This window comes from Eptesicus fuscus, chromosome 8 (assembly GCF_027574615.1).
Source record: "Eptesicus fuscus isolate TK198812 chromosome 8, DD_ASM_mEF_20220401, whole genome shotgun sequence".
Lineage (NCBI taxonomy): Eukaryota > Metazoa > Chordata > Mammalia > Chiroptera > Vespertilionidae > Eptesicus > Eptesicus fuscus.
This window is the reverse complement of record NC_072480.1, coordinates 25,327,675-25,351,445: the sequence shown is the minus strand read 5'-3', so window position 1 is coordinate 25,351,445 and position 23,771 is coordinate 25,327,675. Positions and strand designations below refer to the sequence as shown.

Genomic DNA, 23,771 nt, shown 5'->3' with positions numbered 1-23,771 from the left:
TCTAGTATATAAATATATATAAGCCCAGTGATCAGAACAGCAGAACAAACAGAATGACCAGAACGACCGGTGGTTATGACACACACTGTGGCAGCCAACCAGCCTGATCTGGGCCCCAATCACCCCCCTCACACTGTCTGGCCCCGCCCTCAATCACCCCACCCCACCCTGATCTGGGGTGGGACTGGCCAGTCAATTGCCTGTGGCTCCTTCCCCTGGTGGCCTGGCCCAATGGGCCTCCATCGGGGAGAGCCAGCCAGACCCCACCTGTGCACGAATTCATGCACTGGGCCTCTAGTAATATATATGGAGCCATATGCAGCATGCTTATGCCTCTCCTGTCAAAACCTCCCTGAGTCTTTATTTCACTACTAGAGTCCTGGTGCACAAATTTGTGCATGGGTAAGGTCCCTAGGCCTGGCCGGCGATCAGGGCCAATTGGGGCCTTCCGGCTGCCAGCAGGGGCCTTTCTTTGTTTCGTGCCACCCCCTGGTGGTCAGCACATGTCATAGCAAGCAATTGAACTCCCAGTCTCCTGGTCGAACTCACAAGGGGACAATTTATATATTAGGCTTTTATATATATAGGTTCTCTCCTTCAACTTACTCTGTTCAAGCCACACTTCTCTCCTTTCTTTTCTTTTAAGTTTTCATAACGATTTATATAATTAGTAGATTTGAATAATGTGTAGGTGACTGCACAACTGCAGCACTGGTAACTGGATAGATGACCAGTTCAATTGAAGGTGCTCTCATTTCTTTCTTTTTTTTTTTTTAATATATTTTATTGATTTTTTACAGAGAGGAAGAGAGAGGGATAGAGAGTTAGAAACATCGATGAGAGAGAAACATCGATCAGCTGCCTCTTGCACACCCCCCACTGGGGATGTGCCCGCAACCAAGGTACATGTCCCTGACCGGAATCGAACCTGGGACCTTTCAGTCCGCAGGCCGACGCTCTATCCACTGAACCAAACTGGTTTCGGCGAAGGTGCTCTCATTTCTGATGGATGCATATGCCAGCCCTCTTCCTCCTTGCAGCATTTCCAATTGTTGTCTATTCTACTTAAAATACTCTTTCCCTAATATTGCATGACTTAATTTTTGCAAGTATTTATTAAGTTCAACCTCTAAAAAACATATTTAATATTACAACCACCACCCTCCATAATCTAGCAAATGTATTTTCTTGGAATGCTTTCATTGTTCTTCATTAACTATAATGTTTTAATCCTTGAAGTTCATGCTGTTTACCTGTAATCTGCTCTCTGCTCTTATGTCACTTGCACATACAAAGTCTAGCATTTGACACTCATAATATGGTTGAGTACTAGTCCTTATTGTCTTCTAATAAATAAAGTAAAATGTCTTAAAAATATCAGAATGAATATTGAAAGTAGAAGCTTGTATATTTAATTAAAAATAACAAGTGCATTGTCAGTCTTTCAAGTTCAAGTCTTGATTTCATGTCACTTGTAAAATGCCTCTGGAATGTTATTTTTTATAATGCCTTTATAAATAATCCAATTTTTATTCATTTATGGCTCTAAGCAGATAAATTTCTAAAACAGCAAACTTCTCAGATGCCTATAAATATGCAATAAATTTTATTTTCTTCTCTTTTATTTTAAGGATAAGTAATTTAAAGAATTAAAGATGTATCCTTACATTATTTTTAATATGTTTTTATTGATTTTTAGAGAGAGAAAATAAAAGAGAGAGAGAGAAACATCAATGTGAGAGAGAAATATTGATTGTTGTCTCCTGTCCACACCCAGACTGGAACTGGAGCCACAGCCTGGGCATGTGCCCTGACCAGGAATCAAACCAGAGACCTTTTGGTGCATATAGGATGATGCTCTACCAATTGAGCCACACTGGCCAGGGCTCCTTACTTTATTTTTAAACAAACACAAAAATGAATAGTAGTCATTTTACAATATAAATAATATTCCTATACTTATTTTCAAATTTTTATTTTTGAGTTTCAATTTTTTAAGTATAAGACTCATTTATCAATAAATAATTTGGAGAAACCCATTCATCTACAAGTCCTATATGAAAAATAAAATTGAATTCTGACAATTGGTAAACTGTTACTGTAAAAAATAGTATATTTATATTTCAAAATAGCCTCTTCTAGCAAGAGCTAAAAATTCAATATTGTCCAAAAATAATTACTTTCTTTAAGCCCCTTCTCCAAAATGTCATGTAAAAATTTTGTTTGATCAACATGAGAGAAAAATATTTCAAAGAATATATGTGGTCTCATACAATAGACATTTTATCTACTATCATAGGAGCCCCTTCCTTTTATTTTCTTCCAAACTTTGGAAGAAATAATCTTATTTTTTAAATATCCTATATAATAAAAGGCTAATATGCAAATTGTCCCATTGGGAGTTCTACTGACCAGGAGTTCAATTGCTTGCTATGACATGTGCTGACCACCAGGAGGTGGCACAGAACAAAGGAAAGCCCCAGCCGGCAGCTGGGGGAAGGAAGGCCCTGGCCAGCAGCCAGAAGGAAGGCCCTGACCTGCAGTGGGAAAGCCCCAATTGGCCCTGATCACCGGCTAGGTCTAGGGACCCTACCCATGCATGAATTTCATGCACCAGGCCTCTAGTTTTAATATAATTGCAAGTAACAATCTTTTACATAGGTCTACCTTGTATAAAATAGCTTTGGTTTTGACAGTCTTTTGTCATCCTTCTCTCTTTTACAAATTAGGTTTTATACTGAGTTCTACAGAATATTCTCCATTTACAACAGTTTACAGAGCTGCATTCTTAACAAAGTACAACAATTAACACATAAACATACAACATATTTTTCCCTTTTATTTTGTTCCCAAGATTCCTATCGGCATGATTTCACTCATTTCATTTCATTTCTAGTTTTATCATGCCTTGATATCCTTTTAAGATCTTTGATATACGTATATAAGTTTAAATCTACTTATTTCCTATCCTAGACTGATATGTGCTTCCTTTTGACTTATTAGTTTTAAACTGGCTCTATCCCTCTGAACATCTTAACTCAACGAAAAACATATTGCTCAACCATCAACCAAAAAGCACTCTCTCAATTTTGCAAACTCAACATTTCCATTCACTTTTTTTAAGGTCAGGTTCTGAAATGGGATTTTTGGACAGGAACGCGTAGTGTTCCCTGGGCAGGATGGCTTTTCCTGGGCTCTTTGTCCCTCTGAGTGGAAGAATAAAACCACGAATGGAAGATGGCATAGTAAAGGTGGAAATTTATTAAAGAATGATTACAGATTCCCATGTGGGGAGGAGAAAAGAACCTCACAGCATAGAATTCCACTTGGGGATAGGGAAAAAGTCCCACTGAGTTCCTTTTCCCTACTGTTTATAAAGGCTGCAGGTCTTTGTCACTTGATATCCCCTGTGATTGGTCACTATCCCCTTCTGATTTGGTCACTATAGCAACTCCTGAGCTCAAAGGTCAAACCTCACATGGGACACCTGAGGCTCCTCCTCCCCTTTTTCCTTATCATTTCCCTATTCCCTCTGGACTTTCTTCCTCCTTCCCTTTATTCTGCAAATGTTACCTTTTGCTACTCCCAGATCCCTTGTTTTATGGAAATGTACCCTTTTGCAACTCTGTAGCCCTGTTTTTTTTTCCATGGACCCCTTAATTTTTAAAATGTCCTAAACCTTCCTATTTCACCCCTAAAAACTTCTTTCATTTCCAGGTATTTTTATATTGTTTATCAAATTTACATGAAAAAAAAAAAACATTTTAACATGAGCAACTGTGAAGGATATGTAATTTTTCCTACTAACAATCTAACAAGTTAGTATTTTAGTATTAGACTAATAAATATAAGTCAATTTTTTAGCCTAAACATGTATTTGTGAAATTTGTTAATATGAAGCTGGAATCACAAATCTGATAAAGAACTTGTCTACAATGTATAGAGATTCCTTAAAAATAATCAATAAGAAAACATGAACAAAATATCTGAACAGACCTTTTACCAAAAAAGATATATTATTGGCAAATAAATACATAGAAAGAAACTCAAGCCCTGGCCTGTGTGTTTCAGTAGGTAGGAGTGTTGTCTAGTACACCAAAAGGTGGCGGGTTCCATTCCTGTCAGGGCACATAACTCGGAAAGGTTTTGATCCCTTTCCCTGGGCAGGGCATGTGTGGAAAGCAACTGATTGAGGTGATATTTTTCTCTCACTTTGATGTTTCTCTCTCTTTCACTCTCTTTTCCCTCACCTCTCTTTAAACATTCATAAAATGTCCTCAGGTGAGGATTTAAAAAATAAAAGACACTTAACATAATTTATCAGTATGTAAATGCAAATTAAACCACAATGTGACACCACTATTCATCTATTTGAATGACCAAAACGAGAAACACTGACAATAACAAATGTTAATGAATGTGCAAAGCAACTAAATTCTCATTAATGACTATGGGAATGCAAAAGAGTACATGCTCTTTGGAATACAGTTTGGCAGAACCTTATAAGTGAAAACATAGACATCAGATGACCCATTAATTGAACTTTTATGCAACAGAATTGAGTTGGAAATGATGTTCACAGAAGATTCTGTAAATGACTATTTATAGGAACTTTTTTTATAATCATAACAAACTAGAAGCTATCAAGATATTTTCAACAGATACATTTATTAAAAATACATATGTACAGAAAAATACAATGATTGAGATATTAATTCACAGAACCATTGCAATGATTTTAAAGGCAATTTGCTAAGGAAGATAAGCCAGATACAAAAGGTTGTATATTTTGTGATTTCATTCACATAATATTCTAGATAAGGCAAAACTATAGAAAGAGATTTAAAAAAATGAGAAGTTCCCAGGGACTGGGAGAAAAGTTAGTTTTCTATAAAGGCAATGCACAGGATAATTTTCAGAGTGATGAAAACATAATTTGATTGATGTGATGCATTTGTAAGAACCATACAACTGTCCATCATAGAGACTGTACATTAAAATATGAAAATTGCACACACAGGATAATGTAGATCACACGATGAAATATATACTGTGAAAGAGTAATCTGTCTCATATACTGTACTCCAGTTGCTAAATGTTTTCTCACATGAGTAGAGTTTAACAATTCTGAAAGTAGTTTATGTGACTATTAGTGAAGAAAAGAAATAGATGGAACAAACTCAGAGCCAGATTTCTCACTGTCAGAAAAAGACAAACTATATAATAAAAGCCTAATATGCAAATTGTCCCCTCTATTGGGAGCTCAACCCAGAGTTTGACCTCTACTATGAAGTGTGTTGACCACCAGAGGGCGGTACGAAATATGACGGGCATCAGCAACATGGCTCTAGCAGAAGGTGGCAGTGGAGGCATTGCAGGCCCTGATGGGCCCTGACGAGAGCGGGACCACAGCAGGATGGTGGAACAGGTGAGCAGGCGGTGCCTGGCCAAGGCAGGTGCTAGTGGGGCCCGATCGCTCCATAGACAGCAATCAGTGGCGGCGGCAGGGGGCGGGGCTGCTGCCCAGCTCCCAAGATCTGAGGGAGCTGGGCGGGGGCCCAATGACTCAGGTGGAGGGGGTTGTGCAGGGGCCTGGGGGCCCAGGTGCTGCCCAGAGCCCAGCGGTCAGCTGGGACCTGCCCTTCCATGCCAGATGCTCACGCTTCGATCACCGGCCAAGCCTAGGGACCGCACCCGTGCACAAATTTCATGCACCAGGCCTCTAGTAAGAAATAAGCAAGAGAGGAAGACTAGAATAAAGTCTGTCATAGTGAATTAAAGTCTGAGACATAATTATGTATCCATGTTTAGTTTAATATATTCAATGCACACCCAGATACATGATACAGTAATAATTATAAATGTGTGTATATATGGGTTTTTACATTTAGATATATTTTCTACTTCTGTCTCTTAAGAAGGCCTAAAAGCATTAACACACCAGCAGTAACAACAATAATCAACACTAAATTCTAAACTCAATTCTACGATAAGCAGAAAATGTTCTTGGAAAATGGCTTATTCTAGGGCTGGTCAAGGAAAATGCAATATGAACCTAGGTTATCTTGTTGCGCCACAGGTAAGGTTTCTCAAGAAGCAAGGAGACAACCAGTCAGGAGAATACAGGAACCAACCTGAAAGAACACCCAACTTATGCAATAAAATAAATTATCTAGTATTGGATTATAATGCTCCCTTATATTAATATTATGGCTGTGAAAACTTTGAGATTTGGAGGCTTACAGCACAAATATCGGGGCTCACTGGATGAAAATCAAAATTTCAGGAGGGTTGTATACTTTTTAGAGACTGTGGGGGAGACTCTGTTCCCTTGCCATTTCTAACTCCTAAAGGCTACTCACTTACCTTGAATAGTTTACCCTCTTCTCCATTTTTAAAGCCAGCCTTGTTGCATTCCTCTGTCTATTCTAAGTCTTATCTTCCTCTGACTTCCGTCAGTAAAAAAAGCACTCTGCTTTTAATGACTTGTATGAGAAGAATGAACTCTCCAAGATAATCCAGGATAATCACTCCAATTCCAGGTTCTTAACCGTAATAAAATCTGCCAAGCCCTTTTATCAGCATGTGAAGTAACATTTACACATTCTAGGAATTAGGATGTGGACATATTTGGGGAGTCATTATCCTGCCTACCATAAACATAAAATATAAAACACATATGCAGGATTCCATACCCACATAAATAAATGTTTGAATATGTAAATAGTGGGGAGGGACACATCTTTCTTATAGAAGAACTTCAAATAATATATGTATATACTTCCCTCTCTCTTGGGTAAAGCCTTGCAGTGAGCTGTACTTAATGACTTATTTCTAAAGAATAAAGTATACATAGGGGAATATAATAACTTTGGAGTGGAGAGACCTGTCAAACAATACCTTAACCAAGTGATCCAAGTTAACATCACCATTTATAAGTCATATTTATACCATGTGCCCCTGATATGATATGTTAAGAAGGCATTTCACCTCAGTGGTATTCCTTCCCACTACTCATAACTCTAGTCTAATCATGAGAGAAAAATGTGAAAAACCCAGTTTGAGAGAATTGTAAGAATATCTGACCTGTACTCATCAAAGCATTCGTGTTCATGAATAATAAGAAAAGACTGATAAATTGTCAGAGACTATAGGAGATCCGGAAGATATGCTAACTATATGCAATGGATTGGTATCTTGGAATAGATTGTGGTTTCTATTGATCTGCAACCTGTCTGCTAAAACAACAACAATAGCTAATATTAATAATGTGCCACTCATTGCTGAAGCATCCTTGCATGTTCTAGTTCATTTACTTTTCACAACAATCTAATTATCGCCACATTAAAAATGGAGAAACTTGATTAAGTTTATGATACTAATAAATAGCAGGGTTGGGATTTTAACCAGGGCTGTTTGACTTGAGAGGAGGTGCTCGTCATCATTTGGCTACATTGCCTCACTCAGAAATAAAGGGACTTTGTCCAGCTGCTTTGGAAGTGTAGCTCTCTCCAAAATACATTTCTCTTTTCTCTTTCTTTGATAAAGACATTTTCAGACACAGCCTCTAACCTGTAATAATAATTATTTTTACAACAGTTTTACCATTTTAAATTTATACAATGAAGTAACTCTTAGGATGGTAACAGAGTTGTACAAACACCAGCACTATTTAATTTAAGAAAAACTTAATCATCCTTGAAAGAAACTCCATTGTATTTAGTCATTCACTACCCTTTTCTCTCTAGCTTCTGGCAATGACTAATCTATTTCTATCTCAGTAGATTCTCCTATACTGGGCATTTTAAAAAATAAAATAATAAAAAAATAGGTATTTGGTGTCTGGCTCTTTTACTTAGCATAATTTTTTTTTTAAGATTTATACATATTGTATTATTAGTACTTTATTCAATTTTTATTGCTAAGTAATATTCCATTCAGTGGCTATACAATTGAATATTATTAATCTAGCAGTTGATGGGCAATTGAATTGTACCCAGGTTTAGTGTTTTATAAGGCTGAATGAATATTTGTGTACAAATTTTTATGTAAATATGTTTTCATTTGTCGTGCTATATCAGTAGAAATTAAGTCACTGGGTCATATGGTAACTCTGCATTCAACAATTAGATGGACTGTCAAACTGTTTTTGCCAATATGGCTGTACCATTTTACCAGTGATAGAATTCCAATTTATCCACATCCTCAACAACTATTATTATACTAGAGGCCCGATGCACGAAGATTTATGCAAGAATGGGCCTTCCTTCCCCTGGCTGCTGGCACTGCCTTTGCTCTGTCCGGAGCTGCCTTTCCGCTCCAGCCTGGAGCCGCCTTTCCGCCTTCCCACACTGCCTAGAGGCCCAGAGCGGCTGGGGTGGTATGGGATGCCTGCGTTCTGCCCCACGCCTGGCCACTCGGCTCCTGTCTATGCAAATTAACCCTCCATCTTTGTTGGGTTAATTTGCATACTCACTCCTTATTGGCCGGTGTGTGTTACAAAGGTATGGTCAATTAACATGTTACTTTTTTTTTTCCCCCACTACCACAAATTATGCAGTCGAGTTTCCCACATTTGGGGAAATCGCAGGGGTCAGCACATCCGGAGTGCAATGGATAAGCCTCGCCCTGGGAAAACCACCTTCGTGATCATGGTATCTCCCCTGCCAGGTAAGTATAACATGTTACTCTTTTATTAGTGTAGATTTTTCATTATAACCATCTAGTGGATACAAAGCAATATCTCATTTAAGTTTTGGTTTTCATTTCTCAATGATTAGTGATGTTAATCATCTTTTAATGTGTTTATTGTTTATTTGTATACATTCGTTGGCTACATGCCTACTCATTTTTGTTGTTGTTAATTTTTAATAGGGATTTTGTAATTTTATTTTTGAGCTGTATGAGTTCTTTATATATTCTAGATGCATGTCCATTATCAGGTAGATGGTTTGCAAATATTGTCTCACATATTGTAGATTTCATTTTCAATCATTTTATAGTGTTTTTTAAAGCAGAACTATGTTTAATTTGTATGAAGAAAATTTTATTTATTTTTAAAATTTGTCCCTTGTTATTTTGATATCATAGTTAAGAAATCATCATCTAACAAAAGGTCACCAGTACTTACTCAGATTTTCTTCTAAGATTTTTATAGTTTTAGTTCTCATACTGAGGTCAATGATTCATTTTAAGTTAATTTTTACATGTGGCATAAAGAGGGGATTGATTTCATTACATTGTAAGTGGAAATCACATTATCCCTTCATTATTTGTTGAAAAAATTATTCCTTCTCCATCGAATTGTCTTATATTCCTTGTCAAAAATCACTTGACTATACAGGTATTTATTTACTCTCTCAATTCTGTTACATTAAGCCATATGTTTATTTTTACCAACTCACCACACTGACTTAATTATTATATGTAGCTTTCTAGTAACTTTTAAAATTTGGAAGTTTGAATAATCCAACTTTTTTTTTCCTTTACAAGATTGTTCCAGTTATTCTAGTTCCATCTAGATTTTATGATGCGTATTTAGAAAACATAGGCATGAATAACTAACAATATATACTCAGGAGAAACCAGTTTAAGCCAGTTGAATAGTCTACGAATGGCTTGTGAAATTCCTTTTACTTGGAGTTCAGAGGCTTTATATTCTTATATTAGCTCATACACGGCTTTTGACATTCACATTAAATTTTAGTAAACTTCTTACACATTTGTATGGCAGTATTTCCTTTCTCTTGCATGCTGCCACAGGTGAAATAGTCCACATGCTGTGCATCTCAAAGAGATGCTTGACCTCTTATTACCAGTCCAAAGTCCCTATACTTGATGGTTCAAAAAACACTCAAAACATCAGAGTTTGAAATATGGAAAGTTTTATTATCAAGAAGGCAACAATGAGAAGAGAAGGTGGGATCTCTAGTGAGAACCCAAATCCATCTTAAGAAAGTAGAGTTCAGGCTTCTTTTTTGTCAAGGGAAATGGGAGGGACTGTTTTTTGGAAACTCCAGCCACAATTCCTCTAATGATTAGCATTTGTATATGCAATAATCAGCGGAAGCTATTAGCCTGAAGGCCATGGGAACAATGAAGGCTTGAACAAGATGGAATCAGAGAGACTGTGTATTTCACTCTGTTACTCTCTCCATTCTAGGGATTTTGATTATTTGGTTGTCCTAAAACTTCATCTTGCTTATGGTTTTAGGAGAAATTATGCTTGGGTAGTTGTCTTCTTTTTCTTGTTAATGGGAGGGATACTCTTTCTGATTGTCTGCATGTTAGGAAGAAGTGAAATATGGTGATTCTTCAGGCAATTAAAGGTGAGAACCACTGCTGTAAGCAGTAGAAATGTAGCCTTATAATTGTGAGAACTTACAATATACTTCGAAGATTATAGCAGGACATCTTATATAATAAAAGCCTAATATGCAAATTGTCTCCTCAGGAGTTCAACTGACCAGGAGTTCACCTGCTCGCTATGATGTGCACTGACCATCAGAGGGCAGCACGGAATGAAAGAAGGCCCTGGTCGGCAGCCAGAAGGCCCTGATTGGCCCTGATCGCTGGCCAGGCCTAGGGACTCTACCCGTGCACGAATTCTGTGCACCGGGCCTCTATCTATTTATAAGGTATAGTCAAGTATTTATGAAAATTTTTAAGAGTTGCCAGAATATAGAATAACAGATTTGCTATTAAAGACTCTTTTAGCTTGGTGCCTTTTCCTACTCAAACTTTTCAAAGATATCCTCTGAAATTTAGGATAATCTCCACACTACATGAAACATGGTCAGATGTACTCATTGTGTGGTTTTAATTTCTTCTTCAATCATTTGTGACTTTTTCATTCTGATTAAGATCATGTTTTCAACTTATTCTTCAATTATGCCTCAAGACAATTATAGCATTTGCTTCTTTTCCTGGAACTCTCATTTGCCCATGCTCTGAGTCCTGTGATTCAGAGCTATCTATCTAATCTACTTTCTAAAAATAAATTAAATTAAATCAAGTTATCAAAAAAAGAAAGAAATGTTTTTTAATCTTTATATTCTTATAGTATTAACCAGCCTTAATTTTTTTTCATGGTTCCTGTTCCTAAAACAATATTATCTGTTATTTCTGACCTCTGAATTGCCCCAGCATAGAACATTGCTAGTTGTATAGTATTCACTTAACACTTATTTGTTAAATATATAAATATGAATATGTTAATGAAGAATAGATTAAAGATACTATTAAAATTTGCAATAAATGAAAACTTTATATTGTTGTCCTATGGTAATAAATATCACTTATGATGTATTAATTTTTGGTGAAATTTTCCCATGGTAAATCTCTTTTATATTATCAGGTAATGATTTTTCATTATATTTTGCACAAAATGGAAGAAACTAATAAATATAAATATGACCTTTCAGCAAAGTACACCAAGATATATATGTTTTTCTTAAAAAAATTTTGTCATAGTAATAATAACTATCCTATCTAATAATAGAGTAACATGTAAATTACCATCACTCCGCTATGCCCACGATTGGGTGGCAGGAGGCTGGGGGGCGGGACTCGGGGTGGCCTATCCAGCCATTGAGAGGCACGGATCCGCTGCCACTGAGGGGGGCTACCCTGCTGTTGAGAGGCGCAGGGGGCGGGACTCCCACCCCCTGTGCCTCTTAACGGCCAGATCCACGGCAGCTGAGGGGGCCTGCCGCGGACACCCAGCTGCACCTCTCAATGGCAGGGTAGCCAGGTGTCCGCGGCAGCCCCCTCAGCGACTATTGAGAGGCACAAGGGTTGGGAGTCCCGCCCCCTGTGCCTCTCAACAGCAGGGTAGCCCCCCCCTCAGCAGCCGAGGACAATCAAAAGTGAGGTAGCTGGGTGCCTGTCTGCTCCGGCTCCAGGCCTTTCAGAAGCCTCCGCCGAGCCGGAGGCTTCTGAAAGGCCTGGTGCACCAGTGGACAGGCACCAAGCTCCACCGCGAAAAGCGAAAGCGTGTAGGGGACCCTACACATGCATGATTCAATCATGCACTGGGCCTCTAGTGTTGTATATAAAGGTCTTTATTTTTTTTTTTATCCTCACCTGAGGATATTTTTCCATGGATTTTTAGAAAGAGTGAAAGAGAGAAGTAAAGACAGAGAGAAATATCAATGTGAGAGAAGCACATCAATTGATTGCCTCCTGAATAAGCCCTGATCAGGGCCTGGGCCAGGTAGGAGCCTGCAACTGAGGTACATGCCCTTGACCGGAATTGACCTTAGGACCCTTTGGTTCACAGGCCGATGGTCTATCCACTGAGCCAAACGGCTAGGACTTTTTATTTTTTAAACAAAGTCCTGTTTGCTTGTGATTGATTATTCATTGACCCATCAATTTATGGATCCAATCATTCATTTCTCTGTGCATCTTCTCAGCTACCCATGGTCTATTGACTAAGCTGATTTCAATATTCCCATCAGCTTAACTAAATTTTATACAGGTTTCTTTCTGATTATGGTCCCCTGACCTTTTATTTCTAGGAGCATGAACTTTATTTGAAATTGGTAATTTGCCATTTTAAATTCTTTCTATGTCCCTTTGAGATGTAAATCTTTTCCCAGTCCCTTGACAGTTTTACAACTAAGGAAAGTCTTTCTCCAGGGCCTGGTAGTCATCCCCTTGAAATGCAATCATCAATAAAAATAATACCTCTGTTTCCAGTCTCTGTGGGCGGACAGAAGCCAGACTTAGATGAATGCCAATGAGCAAGCACCAATGACTTAATCATACTGCCCAACCTCTCCACATCTCCCAGCACATTTTCCCTAGCTCATTCCAACACTTTAAAAACTCCCCTGCCTTTTGTTTCAGGGATGTTGAGTTCAGTCTGTCTCCCCTGTTGTAATGGTGTTAAATCAAGTCTTTCTTGTCTGTTTAAATAGTCCGGTGCAATTCTTCTTTGATACTATCCATCCAGCTCTTGACCGATACTGCCTGAGTTTGAATTCAGATGCCACCATTAAATGACTACATGACTTTGAGAATTTTTAATCTCTCTATAATAAATTCACTCACCTTTAATATGAAGAAATAATGCATTTACTTCAAAAATGTGTTAAAAGAAGATAATGTAATACTATAAGCACTTATATAAAATATATGGTGACATAAATCTTAACTATTATCTGAAATTGAGGGAGAGCAGATCAAGCAAAATATGTAATCCTAAAATAATGCTACTTATATTGCTTGTAAAAATGGGTTCGGATGGAGTTGCAAGAAATGAATTTCAAAGGGCACTGGTTGGGGAGAAGTTTAAGCATAAGGGCAAAATTTATTGGGGTGAAGGGAAGCGATATGCCCTAGGGGATGTAGAGGGCAGGCAGAGTCTAGCAGCAACTGTCTCAAGATACTTGATAATCCTCCATATATTTTCTTGGTTTTCAGGAACTAGTAAACTGTCATTAAAACGATCCAACCTACTTCCTGGGCTTTTCCTGGGCTTGTGCTGGGCCTTCTCCTGAACCCATCTTTTATACAGACATGAGCGGAGCAAGGACAGTGGGCCAGGTACCAATAATCACCAGGGCAGAAAGCCCCAGATGCCTGGCAAGGGGCAAAACTTGGAAAACAAGAACCTTGTCTCTAGGGTAACCTGTCCTCCCTAGCATATCACTGACCATACAGTTTGGACCCCTGATCTTTTATATTGTTGGTCAGGTGGTTTTGACTTCCTGACCTTTTCCTTCCTAAAGATAGCATCTAGGCCTCAGTTGTATTTCAGCCCCAGGTCCAGAAAGGCGGCAAAACTAGCCAAGTGATGCCTTGGCTGCCTCAAAACCAGCTACACTGACTAATGACCCCCTGCTGGCCCTGATCAATTGGTGGAGACAAGGACCCTGAAAAAGCACACCTGGAAAGCTGATAAATATTCTATTGAGACTCTCCCCTGAGATCGCCTCTAAGATTTCCACCTGCAAGAGAGAGAAAAATATGCTCAGGACAAAGGACCCTGTGCATGCTCTCCCTCAAGGAGCATGCCCGTGCCATTCCCTTCCCCCACTTCTTTCCCCACAGGCACGTATCCCCTAACTTCTAAGGGGCCCCATGAGACTTGCAGCCAGGGCAGCAATGGGCAGCAGCAGCTCATCCTGGGCTAACCCCCTGAACCTGTCTCCAAGGCCCGCCTTTCCCTAACTTCTCAGTGAGCCAGAGCCGCCCAGCCTAGGCTTTCCTGTTGCTTCTTCTATGCCCTTCCTTGTTTCACTGTCCTAAGTATATTTTTGCTGTGCTCATGGACCCAATGTTCTTTGGCTCTGCTTTGTAGACCTTCCCTTTGAGTAACCCCATCTCCCATCTCTTTTCCTTAAATAAATTCAAGTTTTCTGTGTTCTCCTTCTAAAATGGCTATTTAGCCTGCCTGTGCTCCATGGGCTTTAACCTTTCACAATCCTTTCCCTGGACTTTCAGGGGTTCCACATCCTTATTTAACCCGATTCTTTTCCCAGGCTAGGTTCTTTCCCGTTATGTTATCATTTTGGCTCCTACAGTACATGCCCCAGAGTTCTGGTTTCTAATGCCATGTGTTTACCTCCCCCTGTGCTTTCTTGGTTTCTATTACATATGTGATAAGCGAAGGAATTGCCCTCCTGCTCCCCCAAGAATGCCAGTATCAGGTCGGTGTTCACTGGGGAGATTCTTCCTGCCCACAGGGGGACCGCTCAGGGATTAAGTTCTGAGAGTGGAGGATGCAGAGGTCTTCTGGGAAGCCTATAAATGCTGTGGCTTCCTTGTGAAAGAGGCTTAACATTTGGTTCAGCTCCCTAGTTTATTGGGCCTAATGTCTCATTCAATTTGCTCCCTTCCTTTATTAGTAACTAGCTAACTATCTACACTAACACTTTGGCTTGTGGATTATGTTGACCTGAAGGCAATCAAAGCCTAACTCATGAAGAGTTTTGTGTGTGTGTGTGTGTGTGTTTTATTTAATTCTTTCTTAACTGCCTAAGATAATTTAGATTGGAGTCCTGTACCAGAGAGCAGAGATAACTTTACACCAGAAAGACTTATCTGACTGCCCTGCCAAAAACTCCTTAATCAAACATTTGCAGTCCCGTTCTCATGTGAATTGTCTCTTCCATCCATTCTGAGTATCAGAACCTTACCTCTTAGCTCAAGATTGCACATAAGCTTCAATTACTTGACTGTTGATACACATCATATCTTTGGGGTCCTCATTCATACAAAATTATTTTTTCCTGATAATCAGTCTTATGTCAATTTAATTATTAGACTAGAAGAGAACTTAGAAGGGAAAGAGAAAAAAAAAAACACAACATTTTTCTCCCTGATAAAACATTCCATTTAAATCTCAGTAAAGTTTTATTCAAATGTTACCATGGGCTCACCGCTACCCCCTCCCCCTTTTAAATAATGACCGAAGTAGGAATACTTCCTGAGTCTGCATTGTTATTCTCACTCCCTAACTCCCTAAGTTATTTTGTCATAATTGCAGAGACTCAGACAAAAGACTCAAGCAATCCAAGCTCATTTCCACTGTCATTACATGTAATCAGGGTCCCCAGAAAGCAAGATTTTAGAAATAATAGGACCTAATTCAGTGCAGATTATATCTAATATATCTAGGAAGAGAAAATGTAATTTTAACCATATCTAGACTCTTTTTTTCCTTTGTGTTTATAATGAAACCAACCTTAGTTTAGGGATTCTGTTTTAAAAACTTCAAACACATGTCTTTCTCAAAATCTGGGTCTGTAGACAAATACTCAGAGAACACAATGAAAGATAATTAAAGGATAGAGAATACCTGTTGCTTGCTTGAAAACAGAAAATGTTTTTGGTACAACATGGCACAAGGAGATCAAAATGGGGTCTGTTTCTGAAGTCAAGTCATTATATAATTTCAAAATATATATCAGCAATACATTTCCTTTCTGTTGATAATACCTGCAGGATTGGATTTCTCTTATATTTCAGGACCATGATACTGATGTCAATAGAGAGATGGGACTTTATTAATATTTATTTCCTCACATTTTTCTTCTTAATAAAAATGATGGAATTTGCTTAAGAGTCTAGATTTATTTATGATTTATTTATTTATTTTTGCCTAAGCATTTTGGTTCAACATTTTCTGTTGATTTAAGTTATAATGTCCAATTTTTTTTCAGAAAGCCCAACTTTGATAATTATTCATATTTATGTAGACATTTACACAATATATGGATTTCAGGAAAGAAAACAGCAAGTATATTAAAAATTCTTGCATCGAATTGGCTATGTTGATAACCTACCAAATAACTTTAATCACTTGTAAGTATCCATTTACCCTCTAATGACAAGCAATGATATATATTTCCTCAAACTTTATCAGATGTTTGACCAATGCAGAAATTTGACTTAGAAAGTTGATTTCATGATGAGAATGGAAAACTGACAATATCTGTTATGCATGTATAATATAAAGGGTACAAAGAGAGTCCCTAATCCGTATATAAAGCTTTCCAACCTTTGTAGAACAGTTATTTTTAAAGTGTGCATATGGAATTAAGCAAGGGACATTGACATTTTCAGGTCTTGGTTTTCCCATTTGAATCCTCAAGGACATGCAATAGCTTGCCAGGCATTTGGTTAGTCAAGTGTTATTGCTGGCCTCTGTTTCAGAGTTTCACTGGGGGATTTTTGTTCTAATCAAATAAATAGGCTGCTTTACACCAAGAGTGATCTTATTGACAGATCTTAAAAATGTTAAATGAGCAACCTATCCTAGAAATGTTATGTTCTAATTTAAAATCATCATGGCACTAGAGCCTTGACATGAAGTTATCCTATATAATAAAAGCCTACTATGCAAATTGTCTCCTTGACTGGGAGTTCGACCGCTCACTATGACGTGCACTGATCACAAGGAGGAGGCACAGAACATGGTGGGAATCAGCAACACAGCATTGGCAGGGAGTGGCAGTGGAGTCGCTGTAGGCCCCAATGGGCCCCAACAAGAGCAGGACCGAGGCGAGATGATAGAGCAGGTAAGCAGGAGGCACCAGGCCCTCCTTTTTTTCTTTCTTTTTTTTTCTAGCACCTCATTGAGAGGAGGCCAGGGCTGGCTAGAAGCAAGTATCTAGGATTTATTTATCTTCTATAATTGAAACTTTGTAGCCTTGAGTGGAGGCCAGGGCGGGAAGCTTGGCTTCCTCCATTGCCGAGGCAACCTAAGCCTCCTGCTTGCTCCAGTCCCGTGGCCGGCTGCCACCTTGGTTGGGTTTATTTGCATACTCGCTCCTGATTGGCTGGTGGAGGTGGCTTGTGGGTGTAGCAGAGTGATGGTAATTTGCATGTTTCTCTCTTATTAGTGTAGATGGATTCACTACCCTCAAAATTTATTGTGTTCCACCTATTCACAGTCCCTCCATCCCCACCAAAAATGACTCTTGGCAAACATGTATCTTTTTTCTATAGTTTTACCTTTTTGTTAATGTCATATACTAGTATATACACTTACATAAACATATAACATATAATATACATAATATGTTATAATATAAATACTTACAAACCATAACCACATTACAAATTACTTCTCAATATGCAGAGCTGGTTTAACATTCAGATATTAATATGTGTAATACATCATATCAAGAGACTAAAGAAGAAAAATCATATAATCACATCAATAGTCGCAGAAAAATCATTTGACCAAAATTAGATTTGATTTACTAACTTTTTTTTGTATTTTTTCATCTATGTTCTTGAGAAATTGATGTATAGTTTTTCTTCCTTACAATATTTAGTTTTGGTATTAAAATAATGCTGTCTCATACAATGAGTTGGAAAGTGTCCCCTATGTTCCCATTTTCTGGAACAGATTTTAGAAAACTGGTATCATTTATTCTTTTCATGTAGGTAGAATTCACCAGTGAAACCATTTGGCCTGGTGCTTTTGTTTAATAGACACAGATCTATTCAGATGATCTATTTGTCCTGTGTGAGGTTTGGTAAATTGTGTATTTTAATGAATTGGTACATTGCATCTAAGTTATTAAATTAGTGGCCACAGAGTTGGTCATAATATTACTACCCTTATTGCCCATTTAATGCCCATGGGATCGACAGTGATGGCCCCTCTTTAATTCTAATATTTAAAAAGTTGTGTTCTTCTCTGCCCGGTGTAGCTCAGTTACTTTAGTGTTGTCCTCTGCACCAAAAAGTTCACTGGTTTGACTCCCAGTCAAGACACCTGCTTGGGGTTGCAGACTGGATCTCCAGTAGGGGGTGTGCAAGAGGCAGCTGATCAATGTTTCCATCTCCCTTCCTCTCTCTCTAAAGTCAATGAAAACATATATTTTCTTCTGACTTTTGTGCAATTTAATGTATTTTTATACCAGCAGCTGTCAGTTCAAAGAAGGACAACAAAGTAGCCATCTGTGCTTAATTTTATCAAGCCACTGCCGATGGTCACGTGAGCAGGGCTTTTGGACTGGAGGCAGAGCACGTGGCGAGGTCCCAGTCCTGCCTACCAGCAAGGGCCCTCCGTCCAGGTGGGGGGTCTCATGGCTCCCTGCGGGGAGCCTTGGGGCACAACACCTGGGCACTGGAGCTGAACTTGTTGCCATTTCAGTCAAGACACAGTAGCCCCCGGCTTTTCATCTTTGCTTGTTAGCCCTTAATATTTCATGGACTCCGCATGCCGCGGTGAGCGGGCATTTCAGCCCTGAACAGGTGGGGAAACTGAGTCTCAGAGGGGTCTCTCGTCCAGAGTTACACGGCCTGTAAACAGATACAAACCCTGGTTTGTTTCAGCACAGAACCCAACATTATCACTATGCCCAAGGGGCCTCCTGAGCTTGAAGTTACTGGAAAACTTCCGCAGGACGCAGGGCCAGGAGAGCTCTCCTGGTCACAGACCTGCAGGACAGACATGTGATAACAGTGACCTCTCCTGGGTACGTCCATTTCCAGGCCCCGCAGATGGCCGTGTCCATTCCTCAGGGCTCAGTGAGGGAAAACATATTTTTTACAAATTGTCTTCTCTCTTTTTTGCTTGGTTTAACTGGTTAGGCGGTTACAAAATTTATTTTCAAAGAACCATATCAAGAATTTAGCTAAGTTACTCCATGGCATTGCTACCTCAGCATCCATTGTGATTGGCCATGTGGCCTGCATTGATTTTAAACTGATACTTACCCTTCATGCAAGCACATGCCCTAGAAAATTGCCCAAAGGTTTACAAGTAAATATAAGCTCCCAACAGCTCTTGTGAGCAAGGTCTCCCTTGTCTCCCAGTACCTTCCTCTTATGTACCCACCCACCCCCCAAAAAAAAAACACAAAAAAACCCACACACACTCATGGGGATTATGAACCTCAGTCTGTTGGTTTGAATTGACAAGTTGGTCTTAGCCCGAGACTTTAAAACACTCCTACCACAGACCCTATTAAAAGCATGTGCACCCAGTTCTGTCTCTATGTGCCTTCTGCCCTGACTTCCCTATGTCGATTCTCAAGGCATTCCTGGTACTTCCTCCCGGACCTATAAGTAATAAACTTCTCTATTTCAATTTCTCTTGTGGTCTGTTGTTGAATGGAAGCTCACCATCTGGCCCCCTGTGCTCCACCCAACAAGTATTAATTTGACAAATTCATAACAAATTAGCTTTGGGTTTTGTCCATTTTTTGTATTATTTTCCTGTTTTAATTTTATGTATTTCTGCCTCAATTTTTATAATTTATTTTGTTCTGCTTACTTTGGATTGAATTCTCTCTTTGCTTTTTGTTTCATAATGTGAAACCTAGATGATTGGGTTTGTCATATATGGTCTATATTATGTTGAGGTATGTTCCCTCTATTCCCACATTGCTGAGTTTTTATCATAAATTGGTGCTGGATTCTATCAAATGCTTTTTCTGCATCTATTGATGTGATCATTTGGTTCTTATTCTTCATTTTGTGTACGTAGTGGATGATGTTAATTGATTTGCAGATATTGCACAAACTCTGCATCTATGGAATAAATTGCACTTGATAATGGTGGGTGATCTTTTTAATGTATTGCTGGATCGGGTTTGCTAATATTTTGTAGAGGGTTCTAGCATCTATGTTCATCAGTGATATTGGCCTATTTTTTTTGTGTGTGTGTCTTTATCTGGTTTTGGAAGTAGAATAATGCTGGCCTCTTAAAATGAGCCTGGGGATTTTTCCTCCCCTTGAATTTATTGGCATAGTTTGAGAAGGATAGGTGTTAGTTCTTCTTTGAATGTTTGACAAAACTTACCTGTGAAGCTATCCATTCCAGGACTTTTGCTTATTGCCAGTTTCTTTTTTTTTATTATTACTGCTTCAATTTCACTAATTAAATCCATCTGATCTAGTGTGTCATTTAAGGACACCATTTCCTTGTTGATTTTCTATCTGGAAAATCTATCCATTGATGTCAATGGTGTATTATAATCCCATACTATGATTATACTACTGTTGATCTCTCTCTTTATGTCAATCAAAATTTGCTCTATATATTCCTATTTTGGATGCATAAAAGTTTACAAGGGTTATATCCTCTTGTTTTATTATGTGGTGTCCTTCTTTGTTTCTTGCTGTAGCCTTCATTTCAAAGTTTATTTAGTAAGCTATAAGTATTGCTACCCCAGCTTTTTTCCCCATTTCTAGTTGCATAAAATATCTTTATCCATCCTATTACTTTTAGTCTGTGTGTATCTCTTGTTCTGAGGTGGGTATATTGTAGATAGCAGGTATATGGATCTTATTTTTTTTTTTATCCATTCAGCTACCTATTTCTTTTTATAAGGGACTTGAGCATACGAGTATTATAGTATCCTCAGGGTGTCCTGGAACCAGTCCCCCAAATATTGAGGAATGACTTATGTTTTTGGAAAATGAAAAGTTATATGCAGATTTTCAACTGCACAGGGGGTTGACTCCCTTAGTCCCTCCCTTGTTCAAGGGTCAACTGTATACCACTTCAGGAGTAATGAGTAACTTACAGTGTTTTCAATTCTTTCTTTTCATCCACTTGTAACATTGCTGCTATTCATGTCCCTCTTCCATATGGTATAATCAACAAATACATTGACTCTATTACAACTTTGAACACTTCTATCTGTTATATCAATTAAAGTTAGAAAAATAAAATTTTTTATTATATTTTCATTTATTTATTTTTACAGTCTTCTGATATAAGTTTCTAGACTCTTCCCCCAATATTAAATATGAATAAATAATATTATCTATAAGAAGCAGTTTTGTTTATGTATAATAACATATAAATTTGTCAAAGCTTGTCAGAAATTTTGAAGTTCTTTAACACACTCATTTTATAGATCAGAAAATGTAAGCATAGGTCCAACACTAGGTTTTTGGCAAAACTTCACTTAAAAACATTGTTATCCTAAGTTCTAACTCAGGAGTCTTTTCTCCAAATATTAAAATAATAATAATAAATAAATAAAATAAATACATACATACATACATAAATAAATAAAAGAGACAGGGGAAAGCATAGGGATGCCTGAAACCTGTGCACCTGTTTTTATAGCTGTGCTCTCTGAGTGAGAACATGTTAGAGGGAAAGCAGACTGGATTTAGTGGAACTATCAAGGAGAAGGTGAATGAATTGGTTGCAATCAGTGAATTCACAAAATGGTTGGATGCAAAGATTTTCACTGGGATCAGTTTATTCTCATTGTCTTTATGCAGTATGGACAGAAAGAGAAAATATGTGATAAATCTCAGGAACTCAGCATACTTATATATCAAATAATGAACTAACTGGTATTTGACTGAAGAATCTGAAAAATTCATGGGGTAGGATTAACCTGACTAATAGAAAAGAAGTATTGCTCTGGCAAAAGGTAACAATAGCTTATTAAAGTTAAGAAAAGATAGAAAATGTGCAATCTGTGTTTGAATAACCTGGTTCCTGACATTCTTAAGAGGAAAGGTTGTTTCATCTGGCTTTACATTTTTATTATGCATTTTATCTTAGGGAATATAGCACATCTAATTAATGTACCATGATAAATGGAGTTTCTGTATCATTAGAACCCACTTATAAAGAATGAAAAAAGATCTCCATGTGCAAACACAGAAAACTTAATCCCTAGCTATCAAAGGTTCATCTCCTGCAAAGTCATTTCACTTTGCTCAGACATTTAATAGGAACCATTTATATAATATTCAGGCAATGGGAGAGAAACTGAAAGGAAAAAAAAATGTTTTAATTGAGTTATTCAGCCATCAAGTTCAGTCTTGTCAGATTGTAAGAAGAGAAATTGAGATAAAAATCCTGAGAGATCCTGAGAGAGGATGTCCTACTTAAATGAGAGAGAAAGGAGCGGGGGTGGGGGTGGAGAGAGAGAGAGAGAGAGAGAGAGAGAGAGAGAGAGAGAGAGAGAGAGAGAGAGAGAAACAGGCCTGGAGAAAACCTCACTGGATCTTGTCATTTTCTGAGATGGGGAGGACACTTGCCAATTATTACAGTTTTCAAAACAGTGAAATTTTCAGTGACATTCTATTATACTTAGCTTTCTGGGAGCTAGCTTCTTCACCCTCTAGTTTATGCAACACATATAATAAGCTTACTTTAACAATTACTTTTTTATAAAGAATATATTAGATGCAGAAAATATGAGGTGTGGGCAAATTATGATGTATATTTGCAAATTTTACCTTAAAAGTATTATTAAAATATATATTTTATTGATTTCAGAGAAGAAGAGATAGGGAGAGAGAGATAGAAACATCAATGATGAGAATCATTGATTGGCTGCCTCCTGCATGCCCCACAATGGGAATCAAGCCCAGAATCTGGGAATATGCCCTGACTGGGAATCGAATCATAATATTCTGGTTCATAGGTTGACGTTCAACCACTGAGCCACACTGGCCCGGCACTTTAGAAATATTCTTTATTAGGCACGATATGAAAGATATTTTCAAGAATTCATGATAGGTAAACTTAGAGATATTTTATATTTATCCAAGCAAAGTTTATTTTTAATTCATTTAAGACCCATAGATATGCTGCTCACAAGAGACCCACCTCAGAAAGAAAGAAAGAAAGAAGAAAGAAAACAAAGTCACGTGAGACAAACTATATTTCTTGGTAAACCTTGAAGGAAACCTATCTTTCTGCCCCAACATTTCCCTGCTTCTTACTTCTTAAAGAGTACAGGTACTAGAATCTGAGATTAAATCAGAAGAAACTAGTGCCTTAAAAGACAACCATTGCGGGGGGGGGGGGGGAGCAGCCAGACCTCACCTGTGCAAGAATCCGTGCACCAGGCCTCTAGTCCTATATAATAAAAGGCAGCAACCTTAATGGCATAACAACCAGAACAACCAATCAACCAGTCTCTATGAGGTTCATTGACCATCTCTCAGTCCCCACCCACAGCCCACAGGCTCTGATCACTGGGTGGCCAATGGGAAACTGAGGGGAACCAGGGTGGATGGTGGTGGGGCAGGACTGGGGACTGGCGGGAGGGTGGAATGCTGACCTCTTGGTCCCTCCCCCAGCCCACAGGCTCAGATCAATCACCCAGCTAATGGGAAACCTGGGTGGGTGGGGGTTGTGGGGCAGAACTGGGGCCTGGCAAGCGGGCAGAAGGTAGACCTATTGGTCCCTCCCCCTGGCCAGCAGGCTCAGATCAATCACCTGGCCAACAAGGAACCAGGATGGGTGGAGGCAGCTGGGTGGGATTGGGGACTGGGGAGTGGGTAGAAGATGGCCCTGGTTGCAGGCTAGGCCTAGGGAC

The 23,771-nt window shown here is 38.5% G+C and overlaps 1 pseudogene; it reads right to left on the bottom strand.

The window, feature by feature from the left end:
• Window positions 1-8,499: 8,499 nt before the first annotated feature.
• LOC114233007 (U1 spliceosomal RNA) lies at window positions 8,500-8,678 on the bottom strand (annotated as a pseudogene).
• Between the last annotated feature and the right edge of the window lie 15,093 nt (window positions 8,679-23,771).